General features: G+C 40.0%; 1 long non-coding RNA gene across 1 annotated transcript in view; it reads left to right on the forward strand.

Moving 5' to 3' along the window:
* LOC140691511 (uncharacterized) overlaps positions 1 to 5931 on the forward strand; it is a 30270-nt gene extending 24339 nt beyond the window's left edge. Inside the window, exon 3 of the long non-coding RNA XR_012067218.1 lies at positions 5834 to 5931. This is a non-coding gene — a long non-coding RNA (uncharacterized lncRNA). The remainder of the gene's footprint in view (positions 1 to 5833) is intronic.
* The last annotated feature ends 6929 nt before the right edge of the window (positions 5932 to 12860 follow it).

The raw sequence follows: 12860 nt of genomic DNA on the forward strand, positions 1-12860 counted from the left end.
TATAAGAGATGGAAGGCATTACAAATCAGGGAGATAAATAAAGGTTATTCAGTGAATAGAACACTTGTTAGCTACTTGGGGGGAAAAGAAAAGATTGAAATCATACAGTGAACCATATATTGTGATAAATTCCAGAAACACTTAAAAAGTAACACAATTAGAAAAAAAAACTAGAAATAAATATGGATGAGTATACAGCCTCTAGATGAACAGTAAGTTTCAGAGGAAAGTATACAAAGATTTCCATGCATCAGAAGCATCCTAATTTTAAACAAAACACCAGAGGATGTTATTTGTTTACAAATCCGACCAGGGGCTAATTCCTTCAATACATAGAGAGTTCAGATCACTTCAAAGGTAACATCAAAAAATCTCAGGAGCGCAGAAGGCCGAAAAGATGAACACACATTCACAAAGGAAAAAATAGATGTCACACTTCAATGGTAATTCACTCAGTGCACATCAAAATGAAATAGTTTTCCACCTCTCAAGTGACACAGCTCTGTTTATGAGGATGAAATGCCAGTGATCACCAATACCATGCCTAGTTACTGGATAATTTTTGTGAAGTATGGTTGATTTACAATGCTGTGTTAAATTCTGGTGTACTCCTCAAGCCTTCTTAGAAAGCAGTCTAGCAGTTGATATCAAGAGTCAAAAATACTCATATGTTTTAATCCACTAATTCAGCTTTGAAAAACTTTTAATCAGGAATTATTTCAAAATGGCAGGGAAAAGTCAGTATGGATGCAAGTCACAGACATACTTTTATATGTATGTGTATAAATATATATATAAAATCTCAGCCAAAATATTCTTCCAACCCTTCACAAAGTAGAATAGTATGCAGTCATGAAAAAGTGTGTCCATGAAAATATTTTATGACATGTCAAAGTGTTATGATAGATTTGAGGATAAAATTAATATATAAAATGATTTGTAATATACAAACTATGCACCGTTCTGAAGGAATTATGTCTAAAGGTCGAAGCAATTATTCTTATTTTATTTTTTATTCATTTTCAGAGTTGGGGTCTTTTGATTGCAGGTGACAAAATCAATCTCCAATGTGTTTAAATAACAAACAAAAAATGGGGATGCATGGGATTTATTGGTTCCTGTAAATGAAAACCTCCAGTCTGAGGTCTGGCTTCAGTCAAGGAGAGATACTCTAGCCCAGATGATGTCAAGGGCTGCTTTTGTCCTGTCTTCATTCTGTGTCCAAAGATGTCTCAGCATGATGCTTCTAGGCACGCAGCATCCCAGATCATCCATCCAAACCAAGACAGGTCCCTTTTGGCCCCTTTCTCTCTTGATAGAGGAAGCTTATGATTCACATGGCCACCAGCACATATCTCCTCACATAATAGTGGCTCTTCCTGGGTTATTTGCCAATTCTCCAATCATGTGCGAGGCCAATACAATGAGGGGTATTATTTGTCTTAAACCAACTGAGATCTACTTCTGGTGCTTCAGAAAGAGTGGGTCAATCGAGGTTAAATCACAGGACTAAAAACGAAAGGGAGGTTACTTATCCTAAAGCAAGTTCTGGGTCCTCTTCTAAGACTGGGGACAGATACAGGACAGAAGTTCTGTCCATTACTGAGTGCTTTCAAATTTTCTTTAATGAGCAAATGTTAAATTTATGATCAGAAAAGATGATAAATAAGAAACTTAAGGAAGGAGAATGGAAAGCTTTCCTGTTTCTTAAGAAATATTGAACCTATTAAGTGCTTGGAAGAAAAATGGAAATGTTTCAAGTTTGTAAAAGTTCTGAAATGAATTAGAATTGATTTTACAGACCATGTAGGAGACAGTGCTATACAGCTAGTGTGTCTTTGGGCTCTTTGAGTATTTCAGTACTTTCACATAAAAGTTGCTTCATTTGGGGCAAATTGCATCATTTCCACGTGGCTCTATTTCCTCATCTGTAAAAGAGATATAATATTACTTTCCCCACAGGGTAATTGTGAGGATTTTGAAAAATAGATGTGTGCTGAGGCAATAGTAAGCATTTAAGGATTCTTAACTTTTATGTTTACTTAATACATAATTAAAAAATTATTATGCAGACTTTTAAAAAATGCATACTATTTAAATGGCCTATATGTGCTGTACAAGAGAGGAAGGCTTAATATACCTTCTATAATACATTTTTCTCAGCCTTAACTAATTTTCACATTTAATCACACACACACCAAAAAGTTATTCCTTTCACAAGCATGAAGACTTAACTGTGAAGGAAAGGATGATGAAAGAGAGTAGAGGAGAAAATAAAATGCTTTCTCTACAAACTGATGGCTTAAAAACTAAGAAAAACGCCTTTTTAAGACTTTGGTCCATCAACTGGTGACTGGATAAAGAAGATGTGGTATATTTATACAATGGAATACTACTCAGCCATAAAAACTGACAACATAATGCCATTTGCAGCAACATGGATGATCCTAGAGAATGTCATTCTAAGTGAAGTAAGCCAGAAAGAGAAAGAAAAATACCATATGAGATCGCTCATATGTGGAATCTAAAAAACAAAAACAAACAAAAACAAAGCATAAATACAGGACAGAAATAGACTCATGGACAGAGAATACAGACATGTGGTTACGGGGGGGTAGAGGGTGGGAAGGGATAGACTGGGATTTCAAAATTGTAGACTAGATAAACAAGATAACATTGTATAGCACAGGGAAATATACACAAAATGTTATGATAAATCACAGAGAAAAAAATGTGACAATGAGTGTGTATATGTCCATGAATGACTGAAAAATTGTGCTGAAAACTGGAATTTGACACAACACTGTAAAATGATTATGAATCAATAAAAAATGTAAAAAAAATAATAATAATTAAAAAAAGACTTTGGTCACCATATTCATAGCTAATACTTAGGTAGAGATTTTCACATGCCTGCGGTTAATGTTCCAATTGTTTTCACAATTAGTAACTAATTGACTCATCACAATGGTCCTATAAATTGCTATTATTATCCTCCCATTATATGGGTGAGGAGATTGAAGCCCCTAGAGGTTAAGAAATTTCCACAAGTCCTCACAGCTAGCATCGGAGCTGGGATCCAGATGCAGGAGTGTGGCTCCAGGGGGGGCTTGTAAACACTCCCTCTGCTCTCCCCTGCAGGTGCAAGCCAGCCACCCGCTGTTACTGTAAATAACATGATGTGGTTCACTTAGTCCTGAAATTCACATTCTTTGTAGCTTTCTGTCTGGGGCAGTCATCAGGAGCAGCCAGGGACACTGAGTACATGCTTCTGGACTATGACCAAGAAGGTAGATGGAAGGAAAACAGTTTAAAAATGGGATCTTTAATGTGCATTCTTCAATGGGCAGGAAAAAACCTGCCAAGTGAGGAACTGAAACCCTATCAGCCACGTGCAAATTATGCTTCAGACACCCCCGCTGCCCTTGGGTCCACACAGTCAGAACTACAGGGGATCAGGGACATAAAACTTATGTAAATGCAGGGAGTAGGAATACCTGCCATTTTAAGATCTCAAGGAGTATGAAAAGCATGTGAAGCTTTCATCAGCAGAGACCTGCTGTCACTTCCACTGTTTCCCTCAGGGCATGTCCACAGCTTCACTGGTTTTATTCAGAATGAAGACGATAGCTAGCACCTGCTGACCCCTGAATCAGTGATAGGTTCTCCCTTGAAAGGAAGCATATCCCCTTCATGGGTTACAACTAGTTCATAACCTAAGTAATTCTACAGATGTAGAAGGGATACTTTCATTGGTTCTGCTATCACAGACTTCCCTCCAAAATATCATGCCACCAGTTACCCCATTTTCACCCATTAAAATATACTTAACAGGCTTCCTTCTTTAGTGCAGTTTTAGGTTTACAGAAAAATTCACAGAAAGTGGAGTTCCCATATATTCCCTATGCCCTGCACACAGCTGCTCCTGCTGTCAGCATGTTACATTACTGGATGCACTCATTCTTTTTGACATCTTTCATTCCTCCTCCCCTAAAATTTAACATGCCTGATATTCACGTCTCATGGCATTTACGTGCGATTTATATCACTTCTCACGTTTATGTGAGGTTTACAACACATGCATGTTTTCTGTTTAAGCTGGGTTGGGGGCAAGTTTTCTGTGTAAAAATACGATCATTAGTGAGTCTTATGCTGCTGGGTTTTTGGGTTGTCAGGTCCTGTTGACCATTGCTTCAGTTATTGGGATCATTGTCTAAGGACTTTCAGTGTTCATTGTATTTTCTGCAAAACTTCCCAAGAACCTGAATGGAACAGACCCAATCCAAAAGTACCTGACTGTGCAGGTGGGCCACACCCATCACTGCTTCCCTCATCAGTTTTATCATCATGGTGACCCTGAACGCCATATATGAGAAAGTGGCAATCATGATGACTGACTCTGGTAAGGTCCTCCTGCAGCTGAGATAATTTCTACACTAGTTTTAGAACCAGGTCAAAACAGAGACTATCTTTTAAGCACTTCAATTGCAGTACATTACAGTCTTTAGTTAACTTCAAGTGTAAACGTATTTTCTCTAGCCTATGTGAGAAGTGAATTAGCTCCATTTTTGCATTAGTAAAAGGGACAAAGGAAGCTTTAGAATGTCCAAACTCTGTGTAAATATGTCAGTGCTTAATAATAATTTCAATTACATTAGATAATGTACCCTATTGTTGAAAGTAAATAGTCTCTGTATTGCAAATAAGTGGAAGAGGGTCGTGGTTCCAGTGGCAGATTTGCTTGTGCGTTACGGAGAGGACAAGTAATCACACTGTTATATGTCTTCCCCCCATGCTGTTCCCGTTAGTGTAGCTCTATTCTCATCAGCTGCGACTTCTATAATAAATGTTTCTTCTCTCTGGCTTGTATCCCACCCAGCGGCTTAGCGGCCTAAGTTAAGTGCTTCCCACACGTTGCATGTGGCTGGGTGGTTCTCCCAGTGGTCTGCTCAGTTGTCATCTTCTGAAAATACTAAGACCAATTCAAATTCTGAACTAGAAGGATGACCCGTTTTATGTTCCCCAAATGCTTCTAGCAAGTTGCCCCGTGTTTTGTTTGTCTTCTTCAATAGTCCTACCTTACTGCCGTTCAGGGAGACAAGAGAATATTATTTAGCAGGATGTTTAGAAGTAGCTTTCTTTCAAATTACACCTGACAAAGGAAATTTCTTGCCCATTAGATACTTTTGTGCTTATAAATTTTAAGGAACGGGTGACTTTTTTTTTTGCCTTGTGGGATATTTCGTTCTTAGTGGGAGAAACTCTTACAATAGTGTGTACAGTTGGAATTAACATAGTGGATATGTTAAGAAATTCAAAAGAGCTGATATGAAAACAGTGTGAATTGTGTGTGTGTATATATATATATATATATATATATATATATATATACATATTTAGCGTGTTAACTCATGTGTCCGTGGCTTTGATTAGGGTCTCAAAGCCGTTCACAATTTTGCAGACTTAACTTTTCTTTATTCTAGCTGCAGAGCTCCCAAGGATCAGACTGACTATGAGAACAACCCAGCCATGAAGGTGTTCTTGTTCCACTTTGTCAACTACTACTCCTCGTGTTTCTACAACACATTCTTTAAGGGCAGATTTGTGACTTATCTGTGAGATCTGGTGTATTGGCTGTAAAAATACAGAAATGAAGAGGTGTGAATACAGCTTTGTGTTCTGACAGTCTAACCTGTTTCAGGTTTTCTCTTAGTTGCCCAATGAAGAGTGTCTTTACTCTCTGTTCCTTAGATATTTTAGGCATAAAATAATGGCTTTATTTCATGTTAGAGCTATCCAAAATTTAAATGAGATTTTCTTTCTAATATTCCAGTGTGACTCAAGTGGCTGTCTCCTTGAACTGATGACACAGCTGACAATAATCATGGGAGGACAGTCCATCTGGAATAACATACAAGAGGTGTTACTTCCGTGAGTACTCAGTCATGTGATCTTGGGGTGAGAACGGCCCACCCACCCACGTCATTTTCCTGCGTGGCCATCTCTAGAACAGGGGAGACTCTCTGCTTATTAAAGCTCTCCAGATAAGATGATCCAGCCAACATTATAAATGTACCTGCTGTTTAATAATTATGTTTAAATACCTTCCTTTTTATGTTTAACATAAATCCTCAAGTGCTATAGTCTCTGCTTATTAGCACAGCACTGGGGACTGACTGATCAGAGCCCTTTTTGGGGCCATGAACTAAGTTTTCCTACAACTTCCTGCAAATTTCTCCTCCTTTTATATATGCATTTAAAAATCCATAACAGGAATTTGTTGAGTGCCTAGTATGTGCTAGTCACTGTATTAAATGTTGTACATATATGTATGTGTGCATGTGTGTGTGTGTACAATTTAATCACCCAAACAATCCTTATTCTTATCTTCCTTTTGCAAATGAAGATCCTGTGGCTTAAAGAGGGTAACTGATTTGCCCAAGCTCTCATTGCCAATAAGAGACCACTGTGGGACTCAGATGTAAGACCCTATCTCTCTGAATCCAGGTTCTTCTAAGAACAGAGACTCTCTTAGGGTCCTAAGGCACAGGGTTACATAATGTTTTAAGAGACACTGTCTAAAATAATAACAACAGAGGTTTTGACTTACTGTTCTCTTCCTAAAAATGAGAAAAGCAGATGTTAGCAAAGGTCACACTGTCCTTTTGATTTTCACATAAGCCCAATCCCACATCAAAGTGGACAGTCCAGTGTTATCTGCAATTTCTGAACATTTCAAGGAGCTTACTGTATTCGCTTTCTGTTGCTGTTGTAACTAGTATCCCCAAACATCATGGTAGTAGGAAGAAAAAGAAAAAGTCTCCACTAAACAACACAAATTTAACCTTGTAGGGTTCTTGAACGCAGAAGCCTGATGAAGTCAAAGTGTTGACACGGCTGTTTCTGAAGGCCTCAGGGGAAACTGTATCTTTGACTTTTCTGTCTTCCAGAGGCCACCTGCGTCTCTTGGCCTGTGACCTCTTTTCTCTGTCTCAAGGTCAGCATGGTTGTGTGCCTCTGACTCTGAACCTGTGGTCAGATCTCCTCTCCTCTCTCCCCTCTTCTGCCTCCTTCTTCCTCCTTTAACGACCCTGGTGATTACACTGAGCCCAAATCTATAATCCAGCTGGTCTCTCTTAGAGTCGACTGGTTAGCAACCTTAACCACATCTGCAACCATAGGCCCCTTTGCCAGGGAATCTGACCTCTTCCTATGTTCTGTGGATGAGGACATAGACATATTGGCGGGGAACATTTTTCTGCCTACCACACTAACCTTTTTAAGATAATTTCTGGCTTTGAGTATCTGTTTTCATGAAACTGTTGATCTCTCTTCTGTCTTGCCTTCCACACCAGCATTATGCTCCTGGCCAACCTAACTGCAGAGCTCGTCCCTCTCTGTGGTGTCCCCCAAAACCACTTACACAAGCAGGTGTTATTGTTGTTTGTAGCATGGGGGAGAAACTCAAACAACTTGAATTTTGAAATAAAAAACCTCCATCATTTTAAAAACTTCCATGCCACTATAAAATTTTATTTTTTTAACTTTGTTTTTTAAACTATTTTAAACTTTGTAACTTTTTTTAAACTGTACTTTTTTTCTTATCATCCTTCATTGTAGGCTCCAGAAACCTGGTATTCTGCCCACCGCATCCAAGTTTCCTTTCATTGTTTCTCCTCCCTTTCTTAACCTTCCTTCTCTCTCCCTTATTACCAAGTTTCTGTCCATTCTCTTTATAGGGCAGTTAAATTATTTTTTCTTTCTTTCTTTCTGTTTTTGCAGAGTGAACACATTTTCGTGTCAGTGTGTCCTTCCACATTTCTTCACAAGGGCTTCATCTTTCAGCTTCAGTGTGGATTCCTGGGGTCTGTCTCGAAACAAAGGCATTTCCCTTGTCCCCCAGCTCACCACGCCCCTCAAAAAAATGATTCTGATCTCCGCTGTGAAATGAAACTTTTTTTTCCCTACTGTGCAGTAGACAACCCTTAACCTGAGCTCATAGTCAGATATTTCCAGAGGAGTAAAAGTAGGTCATGTGCAAATAATACTACTTTTCTCTGTGAAAAGTAATAGATCAGATAGAGGAAACACTTAACTCAGATTACTCAAAAGAATTTCCTGAAGGAAATAAGTAAATTATTTAATACTAAATTTTGTTGAATCTGGTAATCCGTGAGCTATTTTTACCAATCAAGAAGGATATATTTCCAAAACTGTTACTTAGCAATTTATGTGAAATGAAACTTGCTCACATGAACTAGTTTAAAATAAAGGATGCATTATAGTATCTGTGGTCTGTTTATACCTTCGCTTAAGTAAGCACATTGTTCTAGGTTCCAGTGAGCTGAACTTTCCCTCCATGTATTTCTACTATGGGCTAAAATATTTAGGGAATTTATTTTGAATTATGTTTCCCTTTTTTGAAAACCAGGAATTCTGAATTGTAGCCAAGTTCGAGGGTGGCTTGTTTTTTCCTCACTGCCTCTTCTCTTTGTATAAGTGCAGTTTCCTTCTTAATTTTTCATATAAAATCCTAACATACCAAAGACCTATCAATTACTCTTGCTGCACCAAAACTATACCCATCCTCAAAAATACATAGGAAAGGAAAAGAAAACTTACCAAAATTAGCGACTATTTTCATGCTTTTTAAATATGTCTAAAGGAACATAATGAAATGAATTTCACCATATCTCACCTGCCTCCGCCCCCCCTATCCCATGTAGGGTTCTTGAGTAGGATTCTGGGAGCAAATTAAGGACAGTGATGCCGTGATCCAGGCTCCCTCTGGGGTCTCCCCAGCACTTGGATCGGCACCTGGTATAAAGTAGGTCTCAGTCCGAGCCAGCTGAGTGAGTGAATGACTCACAGGCATCAAATGCGTAACATCAGTGAATTAACAGCATTCTTTGTAGGACTCAGACAATAAGCTGAGTGCCCTGTGGCCTTCCCAGCCTCACATACTATTTTGATGTTGGGGTCATTTCTGGGAATGTTATTCTGTACTGGACAAAAGGCTAGTACAATTCCAGGGTTAAGCAAATTTCCTAGGGAAATTTTATGATAAAATATAAAGAAAATAGTTAAATGCCCAAAATGACATAGCATAGTCCTTTGGTGTTTAGATAATGTATGGCTGTAATTTTCTTACTTTATATGTTTCTACATTTTCCACTGTGTGTATGCACTACTATATAATAAGAAAAAGCAAATGTTTAAAAGAGAAAATTTCTCTTCTCCAGATATGATTTGGTTAGAGGATGAGTCAGATACATATAATAAGAGAATCTTAAATACATGCGTCCATAATTCACTCTTTAAATTCAGGAACAGGAAACTCAGGAATGAAATAGTTTAAGAGAATCAAAGATACTTGTATTCAAGATTAGCAAGTAGGAGTGTCCTCAACAGAAATGGTGATAATCTATAATGCAGGGATTAAATGTGATAATGAAGGTACAAAGACAACATGAAGTAGAAAATGCCACGTGGCAAGCACAGAGTAAAGGGCAATATACTATGATTATGCCAATATGTGTGGTCAATTCCCAAGCAAATGATTGTGTAACCCCTGCTAGAGGGAGAAAGCTTCCAGCCTTGGCAGGAGAGGGGGGAGGATCCAGTGTCTGTATTTTTTAAAATGTCTACAGTTGCTTCTCATGTGCAAATTGATATCCCTGCACAAGAACCTTAAACCAACAGAAAGCCCAAAAGACCGTGGACAATGATGGGTAGACGACAGCCCAAGCTTTTCTGCCACAGATGAGTGATTCCACTCAGGAACACTGAGCAAGAGGCTCAGAGTCTTAGCTAAGGACAAGCAAGTCGGGACTTCTAATATGACCTAATGCCATCGACGGGGGAGGGCAGTTCAGCACAAGAAGGGAGCGCCAGGTGAGTTAACATGGAAGTTTCATTCTGGATCCAAACCGTGATGGATTTGGGTCCCAGAGGGTAAAAGCCCTTCTTCCCTGGGGCATGGACCGGATTCCACAAGTGGCTGAGACAGGAAGTATGAGGCAGAGAAAAATTCCCCCAGGAGAATCCCGAGTCTGGGTGCCAGGGAGGGTAATGGACGAGTGCGGTCCCAGCGCCACCCGCACTGCAGGGCTCCGAGGGGCTGTGGAGCTGTGCGCCCCCGGCCGGACCACAGACCTGCCTGCAGCGCTCTGGGCTGCAGCCTGGGGAGTGGCTTCAGCAGCAGGCTGGCCCCGTCATTTTCGTAGGTGCTACAGTGACCCCCACCCCTGTGGCCACGGTGATCCCAAGCCAAGGGTCTAAGTGACTTCAACCTTATTTACAGGTGACCACAGCCGGTTAGCCTGTGCTGCTCAAAAGGAAGACCCCACATGGGGTTTTGCTGTGTCAGGGGGGTTGCTAATACCTGGCCTGCTTTGAATTTTTTCATCCTCATAGCAGCCTGGGCAGTGGAAGTTTCATCTCTCAATTTTATTTCAACTTTTTTTGTTGAAACTATAGTTGGTTTACAATATTGTGTTAATTCTTGTTTAATTCTTGGACTATATATATATATTCCTTGTCATATACTTTTCCACTAAAGGCTATTAAAAGTTATTGAGTGTAGATCCCTGTGCTATACAGAAGGATCTTGTTGTTTGAAACAAAAATTACTAAACAAAGTAACAAAGTAAGCAGACTAAACCTAGCCATGTATATGACACAGTTGAGTTTATCTCAGGATTTAAATGTGGTTTTGATCTCCAGGATCTCTTTATCAAATTATCATATGTAAAGTGCCTGTGGAACACTTCTCAGAAAAATGTTTTAAAACCATAAGATTTAGAGAATAAAGAAGGAAGATAATTATACTGAAAAGCAGATATCAAAATATAGAAATGGGCATTTGTGATACAGTAATATCTGAAATATTGGAAGAACGTGTTGAATAAGAGGATCCAGTGGTGAGTCTACTAAGCGCAACATTCTGCCATAGCAGTGAGTGTAAATCATCTTCTGAGATCTGCAACAATTGCATTTTGAATGTAAATAAAGTTAAATAACAAATAAGCCATGAAGTGTGGATTCAGATTCAGCGGTATCTCGAGTCCATATCCCCAGCATTTCCCAGGGCTCCCTGCTCTTCCCCTAATGTCATTGAAAGAAGTGGGGAAAGATTGTGAAGCGAAGGGCATGTTCCATTGCAAAGAAATCTCGTAGCAGACCTGGGAGCATGGCCAATGAAAGGTTAATGCTGAAATTAGAGGCCGTGGGAAACCAAGCAGAGGCAGCTCTTTACAAGTCACATCATATGCTCTGTGTGTGTCTACGTGTGTATGCATACAGACGTGTGGGCATGTATGATGTATACACCTGCCTTTCGTGTGAAGCCGCCTCACTGTCCAAATTTGAAATCCATCCAAACGTGCAGTGCTGTCAGCCGAAGCTCAGCCAGATGCTAAGTTGTCTGTTGTTGCTCTGTCTCTTCTGCTGAACTCCACGAGTAAACCACGTGCCACCTGTTGCTTTCAGAGACAACAGCTCTGTAGGCTACAGGTCCATGCCTTGTTTCACTGCCAACTCTGATTTCCTTTCAGGACAAATTGCCATTTGAAAAAGGGGGAAGCATTCAGTTGGCCCACAAGCCTCTGAGTGAGGAAAAAACATAACGTTAGAGACAGCTCTGTGGGACAGCATCCAGAAGGGGGCAGAGCATTGGGCTGCGAGTCGAGGCTGTGTTTCTTTCAAGCTCTGCACTGAATTTGAGGTGGCATGTCACTTCTTTGGCCCTTGATTTGTTCAGCTTATATTAGGGTCTTGGACCTGTTCTATCCAAATTAGAGTATCACTTTTTTGCTCGGTGACCCTCCAGGGCTCCGCAATTCCTTCAAAGGGAAAAATGCCCACATCCTCACGGCAGCCTCTAAGGCTCCACCCCCAAAACCACCACTTATTTCCTATTCACTGTGGCCCACACCAGTCTCCATGCTGTCTGTCCAGCGTGAGGGACCTCCAGGCCTGTGATCACTGTTTCCTCTGCCCATTCTCTGCAAACCCCTTTGCTCCCGTCTTTGCCTTATTCAAAGGTCACTGCCCCATCCCCACTCCTCCCTAGCACACATTCTTCACTCTCCTTTATTTTCCTCCACAGCACTTATCACCAGCTCACAGAACCTGTATTTCTTTCTTTTACTTATTTTCTCTGACGATTTTCAGACTGGAAAGGCCATGGTGGATAATAGCAGAAAAGTGGGGGTAAAAAAGACAAATGAGGGAAGGCATCTTCTAAAAGCTAAAATGCCCACCTGAAAAGGAGGTAGGAGATAAAGTAGTAGTAGTCGTTACAATTTTGGTAAACCCAAGGCACGTAGTCAGGACTAGTTTTCACAATATTTGAGGGTAGGGAGGCAGCAATAAAAAGAAATTTATCCTGAAAACAAGAAATTAAATTCTTGGGAAGATGATGTGTTCAGCTTGAGATATCAGTAATACTTTTATGACCTTGGTCTGATAATATCCTGCCTTATAATTTGATCTGTTTGACAGCTGGATCATGAATCTAATGATGCCACAATTTCGGGAGCAGAACAGACCAACCCACGATGGGAACGGGAAAACCATCTGTATCCCATGAGCAAACTGGGGTTATTTTATGAATACCCTGAAATGAGTAAGTCATCAGTGGAGATTTCTGTGCTGTCGGTTATACTAGAGTATGCTTTGGGTCTCAGAAGCATCGGTTACCAAGCCAAACAATGTCCTAGCATACCGAAACGGAGCCCGCTTTTTTCCATTAGATGCAATTATGCAGTCAGGCTTTCAAATAGGGTGCCTGTGTATATCTTTGTCAATATTTATGTTGTACAAAGCTGAAGATTTACTGCCAAGGAATGAAATGGAAT

Source organism: Vicugna pacos, chromosome 35 (genome assembly GCF_048564905.1).
Source record: "Vicugna pacos chromosome 35, VicPac4, whole genome shotgun sequence".
NCBI lineage: Eukaryota > Metazoa > Chordata > Mammalia > Artiodactyla > Camelidae > Vicugna > Vicugna pacos.